The sequence below is a fragment of the Lathamus discolor genome, chromosome 12, assembly GCF_037157495.1.
Source record: "Lathamus discolor isolate bLatDis1 chromosome 12, bLatDis1.hap1, whole genome shotgun sequence".
In the NCBI taxonomy this organism is placed as follows: Eukaryota; Metazoa; Chordata; class Aves; order Psittaciformes; family Psittacidae; genus Lathamus; species Lathamus discolor.
In genome coordinates, this window is record NC_088895.1 from 6,039,636 (window position 1) to 6,053,841 (window position 14,206).

The following is a 14,206-nucleotide window of genomic DNA, read 5'->3' on the forward strand; positions in this document are numbered from 1 at the left end:
AATCAAGGTGGAATAGAGATTGTGTGTGCATCTCCATCCCACAGCACACTCCTACACAGGGAGCCAGGCCCCCATGTTTCTTGGGCTAGGCTCAGAAGTGTGTGTCTCCCAACCACTTTCCCTTCTGCCAGTTCCACACCTCCCTGAACCTTTGGGATTCATTTCTAAATGGCACCCTATTTCCCAAAATGTTTAACAAAATCTTTCTTACATCTCTGTTGTGATGTTTGCATGTGGAGAGGCAGTTACTCATTGGCAAGGAGCAGAAAGATTATGGTGAGCTGGCACACTTCAGGGTGCTGGGAAGAAGGTCCAGTGCCTGACTTCCTCCCTGTCCAGCCTCTGCCTTACCCCAGCATGTTTGGCAAAATCCTAAAGTAACCTTCCTGGAAAGGTGGAAGGTCCAGGGACAGCATATTCAGTAAATAAAATGCCATGTTGAAAGCAGAGGAAAGCTCTGAAAGGGAAAAGCCAGAACTAAATCTCCATAGTAGTTCTAATTATTTAGGGGCACAAGCTGCTGATGAGCAACAGGGCAGTCCAGGCAGAGGTGACTGAGAAGCACTGCTGAATGCTTTCTGTGGGTGCTGATGGAGTTTTAAACCTCCTTTGTGCTGCAGTATGGTTGAAAGGCAACACGGGCTTGTCGGGCCAGATGGCTGAGAGAGGGTAATACCAATCAGCGACCAGTTTGCACAGAAATGGAAAGGAAAGCATAGACTGCAGATTCCTCATTCTCCTTCTTCCTTCCCATTAAACCAAGATCTTTTTTATCCTTCCCTATACGCTTTATTTTCAATAAATATTGAAATACAATCCCTAACTTTTAGGCACTGCCAGCAAACCTGGCGGAAATACTGCAGCTGCAGCCACAGCCATGAGCTGGAGGACATGGAAAACTATCACTTTTTCCCCTGGCAAACCAAACACGCATCAGGGGAGCAACGTGCCCGTGAATGTCTCTGCTTTTTTCCCAGAAAGCTCATTTTGTGTCAGGATTTCCTCTCTCGCTGAATGCCCCTGCATGAGCGGAAGCAAACCGGCCGGCCTTCCAGCCACAAACCTCTGCAACAAGACCCCAAAGCGCCTTCTCCCCAGCCGCCCAGGAGATCTTCTCCTGGCGCTGGTTTCACAGTGCCCTCTGCTGGGTTCCCAACCAGAACCCCGGGCTGTGCGGGGCTGGGAGCCATGGTGCAGGTCAGCAGCACGCTGCAGAGCTCCGGCCTCCGGCGCTGGAAGTGCGCAGGAGGCTGCTGCGCTGCCGCTCGAGTCCCTTTGTGCTCTGTGCACCATTATGGGCTGTTAATGGAGATGGCATTTGGCTGTGTGCTTTTATCTCACTGCACTTCAAAATGGAGTAATACTTCCTCACTTGGATTCAAGGCTAAAGGATGTATCTCAGTGATACATACATTTAGCCCCGGGTCCCTGCCTCTCACAAAAGGATATGGCATGTAGAGTAGATTTATACCAAAAATGAAGTGCCACAAGGAGCGGAGGCTACCGGATATAACTAGGTATTAGGGCTGTGTTTTCCATCTTGTGTGCCTAAATGAGGGTAGTGACACAAAGCATTGTCAGCAACAAATTGGCAACATCCAGCACTGCTGTGTTTTGATCTGTGCTTATGGGACTACTGGGACTGGTTTCTCCAAATAGTCTTTTCAGTTTTGAAAGGGCCTGCCTCTTTAGGCAGCTGCTGTGTTTTGAAGCCGTTATCTCAGGACACAAAGCTGATATTTGGCATTGTTACTTGTAAGTATTTCCTTTTTTTTTTTTTCTGTTTCTTTTCAAGCTTCTTTATTTATGTTTCTCTAAAACTGTCTCCCATACCAAGCTGATGCAGCAGCAGTGCATGGAGGAAGGCAAAGGCTTAGGTGATTTCCCTGGGTTTGCCAGGGAGTGATGGGGTATCCCTTGCTAGAGGTTTTCAAGAACAGATTCAGACTCAAAAAATCATTCACAAAGGAAAATGTAGACACATTTGAGTCTAACTCAGAGCAGAATGGGCAACCACACATCCTCTTCCAGATTTTTGTTATGAGGAATAGGAACTTCTTATGGCAAAAGCTTTCATGTTCTGTCCAGATACTCACTTCCATGAAATATGTGGCAACTTAATAGCTTTGAAGCAGTTTCCCTTGAAGCTGGCCATCCAGTTCAAACCTTACCGGGACGAGGAACAGGCAGACAATGTGACTGCATAATCCTGATTTTCTTTGGAAGCCAAATGCCAAGGGGTCATTGCAGGTTGGGTTTAAGTAACGATGGGACTCTGCAGTCTGGTGGCTGTGTGTGTCGTATGCACTGGCATGTTCCTGCCTACTGATGGCAGCGAGGAGGAAGTCTGAAACGTCCTTGGCATTTCCTGGTAATCCTGTGTTAAATTCTCCCATGAGAGTTTTCACAAAAACTGCTCCAGTTTATGGTAAGACCAGCACAGCCCGTGTCCCCTTCTTCACTCTGTTCTCCCTTCCCATAAGTCAAACCTGTTTCAAGTTCTTCCCTCCATCTCTGGACGTGTTCACTGCTTCTGCAACCCCAAAGCCATTAAGAAAGAAGCGACGGGGAACGCTGACCTGGAGAACAAAGCAGCAGTGGGGACGTGGGAGGGCATGCAGGGTATGTAAAAAGGTGGAATTAAGAAAGAGATGGGAAAGAGGGAGGAGGGTGAAGGAATGTTAAAGAAATTAATGAAAACAGCTGTTTGTGGATTTGACATTTGACTGGAGGTATCGGGCACCAAGGTCTGTAGAGAATCCCCTGTGGGGTAGCTGAGCAGTTTTGTCAGAGGCTGTGCTCCTTGGTTATACAGTGGAAAACCAGAAGGCTGATTTCTGCACGGACTTGATCATTGATCCCTTTTTTGATTCTTGGCAAGCTGCTTCAGCTTCTCTATGGCACCACTCCTTCTTGTAAAATGCAGACAGTACAACTGCATGGATAGGAATGAGAGCTGAGACTTTTCCAGACCAATGACAAATCATAGAACCATAAGGCTGGCAGAGACCTTGAGAGATTGTCTAGTCTGGCAGTCATCAGGGGTTTTTTAATCAAAGGACTGCCTTGGAATTTAAAGAAAATGTTCCACTGCACAGTGCCAGCACAATGGTTTGAATCTAAAAGTAACCAAAACTTGGATTTTATTCTTTAAATTGGAGAAAGGCATGTTGAGCAAAAGTTTGCAAAAAAATTAAAGCCAGATCTACTTATTCCTTTAAATAGACATAAGTCCCTTTGTTCTGATTAGTATTATCCTAACATCACTTATTTTCATAGATGCTTATAAACATTTTCTTTACTAGTTAAAGTGCAGTGGAATCAGTGCATGAATTGAAAGTCCTAAACCCAGGATATACACACAGCATAGCTCTCAGCCTGCAGGAACCATCAGCAGGGTTGCTTAGATCTCCAGCAACACTACCAATTCCATCCTGATTCCAAACATTGCTTCCCTTATTAATCACCCAAAATATCAAGATGTTAGCATCATTTATTTTTTTTTCTGTTTATTTGGAAGGTCATACAAAGTTCCACCATCTGACCAAACCAGCAGTGCAAATAACAATAGCAATCATCGCTGGGTACTTAAAAGCATATTGTTATTGGGAGGAACAGAAAGAAGCCCTGTTAAGTGAGGGGTATAATTACAGAAGAAAATCCCAAAGATCACACGTTTTCATAATTAACTCCTATGTGCCTGAGCAGAGGATTGCATTCATCTACCTCTTTTTGGCTCATTCTGTTGAAATGTGCAAAGCAACACACCACCACAGCTGCTCCACAGGCAGCAGAACCCTGATGCCATTTTGTAATGATGATGCTATGTGGTCATCTTCTTCACATTAACTGATTCATATCCTGTACATCCAGGAAGCACTGAGCATTTTATTAGAGCTGATGAATGTACACAGACCACTCAAACACAGTATATTCACAAGTGCACGCGTTACTGTGGTTTCACTCTGCTTAAGAGATTTGAGAAAGGTAAAGGCAGTAGGCAGTAGACAGTATCTGTTGTGTCACCACAAACTTTTTTGTAAAAGATCTACTTTTAAAGCAAGAAATAACTGCAGCTTTCTTTTGAGTAGAGAAAGACTGGATCCTCCCACAGGGAAAAGGAAAAATAAAGTTCTATGAATATCAATTTGTCAAGTGAAAAAGCAGTTAATCAAGTTACCAAGTAGCTGATAATGGTCAGGATTCTAATCTGTATTGTAGTCCCACTAAAATTTTAACTTGGTACTCTGGGAATGACCAAGAGAAAACTGAAAGAAAGTGTCAGATAGTTTTGAGTTCTAGACCATAAAAAGCCCCAAGTTGTTACTTCATTTTTATCCTGAGCTTCCCTGATGTGCCTCTGTTTTTCATAGCTGAGACATATTACTTCCAAAATGTGACTCCTAAATACATTCCATTTATGATGTAAAGAGAGAGTATTCTCTGTAGCTGTTTATATGACAAATGTTACAAGATACTGCATGTCTAGAAACAAATAGAAGAGTCATTGTGCTTTCAGCTTTGCAGGATTGAGTCTTACTGACAAGTAGGATATTGCAGTACCTGGAATAAGTCCAGTGATTTAAGTTTTCTATAGTAAAAGGACGCAACAAGTCTTAAGTGGCAGATGAAGTTCCTGTAATTCAGAAAATGTCATTTTATCAAGGACTAATAGAAACTGAGAGAAGTCACTGAAGCCTTGTCGCACATGAATGTATGTGCTCTATCTGTACATCTCCCCCATGCTCCCCCACAAAAACAGTGGAAGGCATATCTTCTCTGTGGAATCTACTCATTTATTTACCTGGGCTTGTCCTCATGTGAAGTACAGCATCTAAAACCCTGAAAAAGGTGATGGGTTGTGCCTCATCTGCTGTTTCTATGCTGCACATGAAAGCTGGGGTGAGTTTTCTTCTCCACAAGCCAGCTGCTAGGAGGGAGAGCTGGCTGGACAGAGAAGTCCTGAGTTAGTGGGGAGCTGAGCGATCCCTGTGTGCCAAGTTACCTAGAAAAATCCGTTTCTGACTATACTTTTATGATCACTATTTTTCCTCCTTGAAATATACACTTGATCCCCCCACCCTGCCCTATATACAATTATGTATAATTGTATATCACAGATGGGAGAAAGCAGTCATGTTTTGTCCACACAAACCAGCAACCAATTCCCTCTTGAAAGTTCCAATTAAGGACAAAGTAACCTGTGTGCTTCTTAAATCCACTGCCCGAGTTCAAAAAAGATTTACACCGAGATTCATGGATATAATTTATCTGGAAAAAAATATTAAAACCCAAAACACATCAAATGTGCACGAAGCAAAGCCTCCCTTTGTGTGCTCTCAGAGGGTTTTTCCCCCCCAACACATGCACATGTACTCCCCCCCTGCCGTAAGAGATCCATTTTATAGATTCAAGGACAGCTCTCTCCAAGAGAAGAAGAGACGTTGCCAAGATACCAGATGCGGTTCCATTCAAGACCACTCATAGGAGCAATTCAAGATGAAATCAAATTAGATGTGTTGGTTATACATAGCGCAGCCTGCTCGGGATACTAAATGACAGAGTTTGCCAATAATTAAGTGAAATCTCAGAGATGATGAGTCCCCAGAGCTCTCTAGGTTATGTCGGTCTAATTCTAAGTGTCATCATTATAGCAGCAGAGCAAAATACTCTGCATAGGCCACAGAGCTGGAATTTTTACTGTGGATATTAGCTTCTCATAGCCAATGCTACAGGGCAGTACTGAGCTTCATTACATGTCTTCTGCTATTACACTAGCTTAACCTTTCCCTGTTATAAAGCTCCTGAAACCTGACTCCCACTTAATAATTGATAGTTAACACTTACTATTGATAGCAGTATTTGTAGTCGGAGCACTTTACAAAGAGCTCATTCAGCTCACTGTGTACCCCGCAGCCTGAGGTGTCCCGCACAATTATCCTAATTTTGAAGAAAGGGAAACTGAGGCAGGAAGGTTGTGACTTAGCCTGGGGCTGGAGGACAACGTCACAGCTGGCACTACCACTCCTGTGCTTCTTTATGGGAGAGCTGGCTGAACTTCTGATGCTGGGAAGCAGATAGTTCTCAAATTCACTGTGGGGATAGAGGTGCAAGGAGCTTCCTCCAGCCCTGGAGAGCATTTTGCTGAGCGTCCCCATTGCCTACAGGCAGTCAGGAGCAAAAAGCAGCCTGCCGTTGGGTACTGCAGCCTGCATGAGTTCCTCTGCAGGTCTGCCTGGGTGGATGCTGTGCTGGGGGGAGACTGGAAGCACTCTGCACGGGTGAAGGAAGTGCCACCTCCTAGTATATTATCTTGCAATTTGAGCTTCCTCATCAGTCATACTGGAGACCATCAGGATGGACTCACTTAACACAGCTTGTACCTTTGCCTACCTCCATCCTTATAGTTAGGGTGAGCAGATCTAATTAGAGAGCACAGTGGACCCACTTTGAACAGGATTCAGAACATGAGACAGAGTAGGATCAGACCCAGATGTTTCCAAAATGTGCTCCCAAGGAAGCCGTCCTCCACAGCCCTCTCACAGCAGGACTGAGCCCTGATGGAATCAGCTTGCCAGGAGTTTCATTGTGCCCATTTCATTACCATCCCTTGCTCTGCTCCCAGAAAACTGAACACCACAGCCATATTCACAGAATCACAGAATCCCAAGGGTTGGAAGGGACCTTAAAAGATCATCTAGTCCAACCCCCCCGCAAGAGCAGGGTAACCTACAGTACATCACACAGGAACTTGTCCAGGCGGGCCTTGAATATCTCCAGTGTAGGAGACTCCACAACCCCCCTGGGCAACCTGTTCCAGTGCTCTGTCACTCTTACAGTAAAGAAGTTCTTCCTGATGTTAACGTGGAACTTCCTATGCTCCAGTTTACACCCATTGTCCAGAGGGGTAATGACTGTTTCCAGCTTAGCAAGTATTCACATTGCTTGGAGTTGAAAATGGTGCACTGAATTTGTGGTTCTGGGAGATCACTGACCGAACAGAAACCCTCCCGAAAAACAGGAACTCATTTCAAAAGCAATTATCTAAATATTAAAAATAAAGAAGTTATTGGAGGGCAGATATAAAAAAGTCACTCCGAAGCTAAGACTTCCAGGAAGGGCTTGCTCAAAATTTAACATCTGTTACGTCAAGGAGAGGGAAAAATCTTGGGGACTGTGTCATGGAAGTTGCTTTAACCAGTAGAACAGAGGAAGGCAAAACCTGCTCTCCATTACCCCAGGTTACAGTACCTAGGGTGGCAGGGTAGGACCAAATCCTGGTTTAACAGTGCTGCAGTACCTCTGTTGGCCCCTCCTGGCCCTGGTTGCAGATACTTCTTCGATGTCGCTGCCCAGTGACCTCCGCAGCCCTGGCCATCCTCCCGCTGGCACCTTGCTGTGACTTGGGAAGGTCTGCAGAGCTCAGCTTGCCATCAGCTTTGCGTTATGCTCCTGACAGACTGACAATGCAAATGGAGCAGGGTTTATTCACTGTGCAAAACAGCATCTCCAAGATGACTAGGAGGAAGTTATAAAATATATAGAAGGTTCTGATAATGATCTTGGATAGATATGTTCATATAGCTAAAAGATTCAAACCTAAGAGGCTTTTAATTAAAGACTGGGGCACTCAGAGCTATTTTACCAAAGAGCTAATAAAATTATTGACTAAATCACTAACAAAGGCAACTGAAGCAAGGAGTTTAAATGATTTCCAGAGATTGTTCTCCAACTGAAGGTTATACTGAGAGAGCCAGCAGTGCAATTAAACCAAATGAGGTCAAGCATGTTGGGCCTTTAAGGCCTCTGCCTGCTCCTCAGATTTCTTTTGTTCTTATAATTCAATTATAAAGCCCCCCCCCTCAAGAACCATTTAACTGTCTCGTAAACCAGTTTGTAAACTTCTTTATTTTTCTGTAAATTGTCTCCTAAAAGTGGCTCTCAGCATTTCAGGCAGTGTGGAGCATGTACGGGCTTCACAGGGCCTTTTGTTCTCATCTGCGCATCACATGCACATGGCTGTTCCCACGGGCCAGAGCTCTCGCAGAGCATCCTCAGCCCAGGCAAAACATCCGCGGCTGGAGGTGGCAGCTGGTAAAAACTGCTGGAGAGCTGGAACAACTGTGACCGTTCTGTCTCTCATTCTCCCTTGCTCCATCCCCTTCCCCCCTGTGTTTTCTTTATCCTGTTTCTATGTGAGGCAGAAAGAGGGAAACTTGTGTGTGTGCCTGATTTCCTGCCCACTAGGTCATGTATCCCAACCCTTAACATCATAAATGAGCAGGAAGGTCTGCTGGCCAACAGATGCCTATGCAGATCCATTCACAAACAGTTGAACACTTTTAAGGTATAGGGGTTTTTTTTCTTTTTACCCTTTTGTTTTCTTTTTTCTGGGGTTTTTGTTGGTTTTTTGGTTTGTTGGGGTTTTTTTTTGGTAGAAATATATTTGTAAAACAGGGTTAGGTGGAAGTTAGGTAGCTCCCAAACACAACACTCTTGCAGACTGCAGTCCTGTTGTTCACAGTGTCCGCTAACTATAGGGGAAGCTCCCATAATTTGGCGAGCTTGTAGATCTGGGTGTCATGGTGCAATTTTTCCTGTGTAAAGAGGCAAACATCAGTTACTTACTCCTTTCAAGAAAGAGAGCATTTGAAGAATGAAACCATTCCTGATTCACAATGGCATTTAAGCACCTGTGGGAAGAGAACAGAAGTCCCAAATTTTGAACACAAAACTCCTGTTCAGATCATGGCTTTACAGACTTACATGACTCAGGGTCTTGGATTCCTGTCTGCATCATGAGGAACCTTGCTACCTTTGTAAATCAGGCCCAGGATGGCTGTCTTCAAGTGAGCCAGAAGCGAGTCTAAATCTCATACCCAGCAATGTTCCTTTTTAAAAATGCAGAGCCACAAGTGGCAGCATTCTTTCTGTCCCATGTGTCCCACGTTCCAAGTGACAGATCTCTGCTCAGAGAGAAACTGAATGCTATATATGACTGTTGTAGCAGGAAAGGAAATACTTCTTCTCCCTCTCTGTGTTTAATTACAGCTAAGACAATTTGGTTGAGACATTGGAAGTAGGGCTGACAGCTCTGTTTTCTCAGGAAGAAAAGAGAAAGCAAATGTCTCTGAGGTCCTGCAGAGGTGGTGTGATCTGTTCCCTCACTGTGCCTCAGCAGGAGCTGGGAAGCTCAGGGAGCTGATACCTGCCAGCCTCTGCTCTGCGGGCCCTCACAGATTTGCCATCCCCAGTTCCCCTCACTGTACAAGAGCAGGGTTTAATGGGGTGACTCCTTGTTTCCTGGAGAGAGGAATACTTACCCTGTTAGCAGCAACACTGCAATGACAACAGGTGTTAGAAATAAACTCATAACTCACTCTGTGACTGATCCCTCTTATGAGGTTAACATCATCTTTCTCAGTTCGTTAAAATCTTGTGCCTCCTTCCCCAAAGGAAAGAAATATCAATACATGAAAGAGGAAGGTAAGTTAATGCAACATTCAGGTTGCAGAGCTAGAGATTTTGGAAATGCTGAGCTAAGATGCCTGTATCAGTGCTAACTCAGCCACATCACACACAGTATAGCAGCCTTGTTTCACTGGTCACGTGCATAGATTAATGTAATTACCTTTATTAAAGGTAATTTATCAATTATTACCTCAAAATATCTCAAAGCATTGCTTGTTGCTAATCTGTCAAATCGTAGATGTGGTTGATGACTGTACCATGGTGGCATCTATAAGCAGTTATGTAGCACAATGCCCAGAACTACTGTTCTTCCCAATCATGAGACCTATGGATTTACTCGTATGCGTCTAATCTAACTGCAAGCCCAGTGGCATTTGCTGGATGGCAAAGGAGATTTTAGCTGAGGAAGTGCTTTTATTACTGTAAAAAATTAATGCAAAATGTCAAATATTTTACACCCAAGCCGATACTGGCAAAAGGCCAGAAATATTCTGGTTTCGCTTGGGGTGTGAATATATTTGATCATCTGTAATTCAAAAGCTTTTATTTCAAAGGAAAGAGACAGTGTGTTGCAATAGACTTTGCAGTGATTAAATATCAACTGTGCCACTTCTCTCCCAAAAGGGGTTTCCCACAGTTCTGTAGTAATATACAGTTCCAAAGGCCATACTGAGATTTATAGAGCTGTATATTCAAAAAATGGCACACGAGCCGCTTTGCTCAGCTAAAGTGGATTTGACTTGCAGCCTGCACAGTTCTGCAGGACCGAGAAAGCAGCCACAGGTCCAGGGTGCCAGCAGGCCCGAGTGATTAGTGAACATGTGACAGTTGGGTCACTCAAATCTGTACAAGCAGTTAATCTAGCAAGTCCCCAGTTCCGTGACTGGATACTCTGGAAGCTTTTGAAAGTATTTGCCAGGAGATCTGGTCAGGTTGGAGTAAAAGGACAGAAGTTCATTTAAATTAAGAGAGTCAGAGCAGCTGATGACAGCAGTGAATTTAATCCTCTCCATGCGTTTATTATTATAAACTACTCTTACATTGTCCAAAGAACATCTCTCTCCTCTCCTCTCCTCTTTTCTCCTCTTCTCTCCTTTCCTCTCCCAACTTCCCAAGAATTTAACATATAAAAGGCAAGACATAAAACAGGACTGCATAACATCTGACCCATGAGCTTGTGTAGCCTGCCAAGAACTTTCTTTGACCCATCGTAATGCTCTAGTAAACAGACTTCTCTGGACTGCCTTCTTACACTTACCCTAGCACACAGCTGGAATGATGCTGAGCCTGCTCGGGGTTGGGACACATGGAAATTTGCTAACTCTCAGCCATTTAATTAACTTTAAAATCAAGACTGATTTTTCCTCTTGGTTACTTGTAGCAATACTTGTGTTCCTCATGAGATAAGTGCACAGGAATGTAGTGGATGAGTAGCTGGATGGCATGAAGAGTTGTCCCCAACTGTGTCTGCAAAAAGCACATATGGAAATGAGGGGTGATTGATCTGCACAGTTTGGTACTTGTAAGACTTGAGCCAGATTCCTGCATCTAGTTCTGAACTCTGCAGTTTGAACAGTGCAAAACTGGGGAGAGAGGAAGGGAGGGAGAAAGAGGGAGAACTAAAGCGCTAAGAGATGCAGGAAACCTGGCCTGGGAGGACAGGTTGAAACAACTGTTGTTATTAAATTTAGAAGAGTTATGAGGGAAGCTACAAGCCTTCAGAAATGATAATGGTGGTTTTTTAAATGTCAGCTGTCACTTCGTAGGTTCCCTAACACACAATAAGAGAGAGTTGGCTAGTTTACACCAAGGGGTATTAGGTTAAATAGTAGTGCATCATTTCTGGGTGTGTGGATAGCACACTTGAGCAGTGGAACAGGTTGTCAGGGAAGGATGTAGAATCCCAGAGAGGGAAAATTTTTAGATCAAACAGTCGTTTTCCAGGTCTGAGCTACCTATTATTTTTACTATTCTTTTTCCCTACTCCCTGTTTCGACAGGTAGGTGGGATACGGAAAACACCTTCTGTCTCAAGAATCACCACTGACTGCAGCTTACAGAGAGCTCAGGTCATTGGAACGTATTGAGGATCTGTCCAGCCCTGTGTTTTTACAGGTATCTGAAAAATGCCCAGACAGAAATACTTGTGATTCACAGGATGGGATATGTGGAAGAACCAGCAGAGGTCCACAGAAAAAATGCTGGTTGTTTAGTACCAAAATAGGTATTTAAATCGCACTGTTGGGAAGACTGAATTTCATGACCAAGTCTACCCCACTGAAATAAAAGGGAAAGTTCAGTGAGACTGAGATATGAACACATATAGCTGCCACTGGTTTTCCTCTCAAGAAAGAAGAGAAAAAGCAAAAGCAAATAAACAAACCCAAACTGCTACCTTGAGCCTGAATTTAGACACAATCCTTTCTATGACTTGTGAAAGATGAGCATGTTCTCCTATTTCTGTATATATCTTTGACTCCTGAAACTTGCGAGGTCTTGGTAGGTTATTAATGGGCTTCCTGAAAGTGGCCTCAGCCTGCATGGACTACACTGAAATAACTAGAAATGAGTTAACCAAGTATACCCAACTGATCTAGAATAAGAACAACTGGCATCAGACACAAGATAAAAATATTAGTCATAGTTTCAATATAAAAAATACTTTGGGAATTCAGAGGTTCCAAAAGTAGGCATCATCTACCACAAACCCTTTCTAAGTATTTCACCTTGAGAAATAATCAATTCATTGGGGGCGGGGGGGTGGGGGTGGGGGTGTGGTTAAAGCTGTTTCACAGCCATTATAGAATTCCCATAAAGAGATGTGGGGAAGAACAGGTAAATCACAGCAAGAAACTGTTCCAAAGTGTCCGCATTCCAGTGAGAAATGTTTTAGGTGAGTTTCTCTTTGGTTAACAAATCATGTTAACAAATACTGTGAATCTAACATGAATAACACAGCCAAACTAAGTGTTACTTTTTTGACTCCCAGGTTTATTAATTTGGTTCTCCAGGTTATTCTCAGTTTACTTGTGTAGAGCTTGATAACCAGAAAAGCTGAGCATTGCCAGCAGAGTGTGATGTGAAGCACTCCCCACTTTTCACCTTTGTTTCTTTTTCGATGTTGTCATCTTTTCATTTCGCTTAAGATGGCATCCATCGGAATTCCTGGCCTTTTAGGGGATTTGAAAAGCTTGCTGATGCTCCAGCATCCTGTTTTCTAGCATTGTAAACTAAGCCTGTCATGAAAACTCCAAAGCAGTGAGACAGTCAATGTTCAATATTGTACTTAGAAGACATTTTAGAGACATATTTCAACCTCAAAACCACAATGAGCAATGCTTAGCCTGTGGCTGGCAGGAAAATGAGATTATTTGATTATTTTATGAGTGTCAGTGTTACGCCATTCAACCCCTAGATGCAGTCACATATCTGTTGGTTTGGCTGATCTATTATGATTATCCCCTATCAGAATCAGAAAGATACCATATTTACAACACGTGCATGCCAACACTTGAAAGCATACACAGTGATGTTGGGAATAATGTATTAAATGGTTATTGCCATAACATTCAGCTTATTCCCACTCCTCAATACCAAATGTTGCAAATACTCTATCAATCAGGTCTGCCTTCACAGTGACTCTAAACATTTAAAGTCAGTAACTGAAATAGAAATGAAATTTCTCATAAAATTTACTTTACAAAAGAAGCTGGGCTCTTTTATTCAGAGTATTTTTGATTTCCAGAGCTATCATTATTGAAAGCCATTCAGACAAATTCCAAAAACCTAACATTGCAGGATAAATCATGTTGGGCACAGATGAGTAATGCACAAGGTTTAAAACCAATTTGCCACTGTTCCAGGCACTGGGGATGAATCCTGGTCTGACTGAACTTGCAAGTAACAGGCCCCTGGATTTCAATGAGATAATAATTTGATCCATGCGATTGCTTCTGTCTCTTTCTTTGATATTGCTGTAATTGTCTCTTCTTCTTTAATCCAAAACAACTGAGATAGAAAGGAAAAGCCGCATATGTTTTTCTAAGGAAGGGGCAATACATAATGTTAAAAAAATGTTTCATCAAAGGTGCAACTGTTTAAAATGCAAAACAGATACTAGAGAGGTGACAAATCCAAGTTCTTAGGGTTTTATTAAGATCTTTCAAGTGTTCATTTGTCAGGAATATTTGTTTAATTTTTTTAATGTATTCAGTTAGTCATATTCGGCTCTCTTTTATGTCCACTTCTCATGATTCACTTGACAGATGGACTTCTACAAGCACATCCCTGTGGGGAAAGTAAATTTTAAGTCATAATAAGAACATAAGACCTGCCATGCTGGATCAGAGCAAAGGTCTGTCTAGCCCATACCCTGACTCTGTCAGTAGCCAAGAGCAGTATATTAGATTTTAACAGTAATGGCTTTGATCTTTCAGTGAGTATTAAGTTGGTGACTAAGCAGAAAATGAAAAGAAATCCCAAAAGCAGAGCATTCCAAAACAGAAAAACCAGCAAGTGAAACCATTTCTCCCTGTGCCTTAAACATCTGTGTCTCACAAGAAATCAGGCTGATCAGGTGTAGTAAAAGTGTTACCCTCACAGGGAGCACTGGGGTTGCTGAAACCTGAATATAATGTTGAGTACCAATAGCATTTATCGTTTTGTTCTACACCCAGATAGATACAACTGCTTTGGGATACTATGGTCAGTTTTTCTGTTGCAAAATGGAAGGAGCT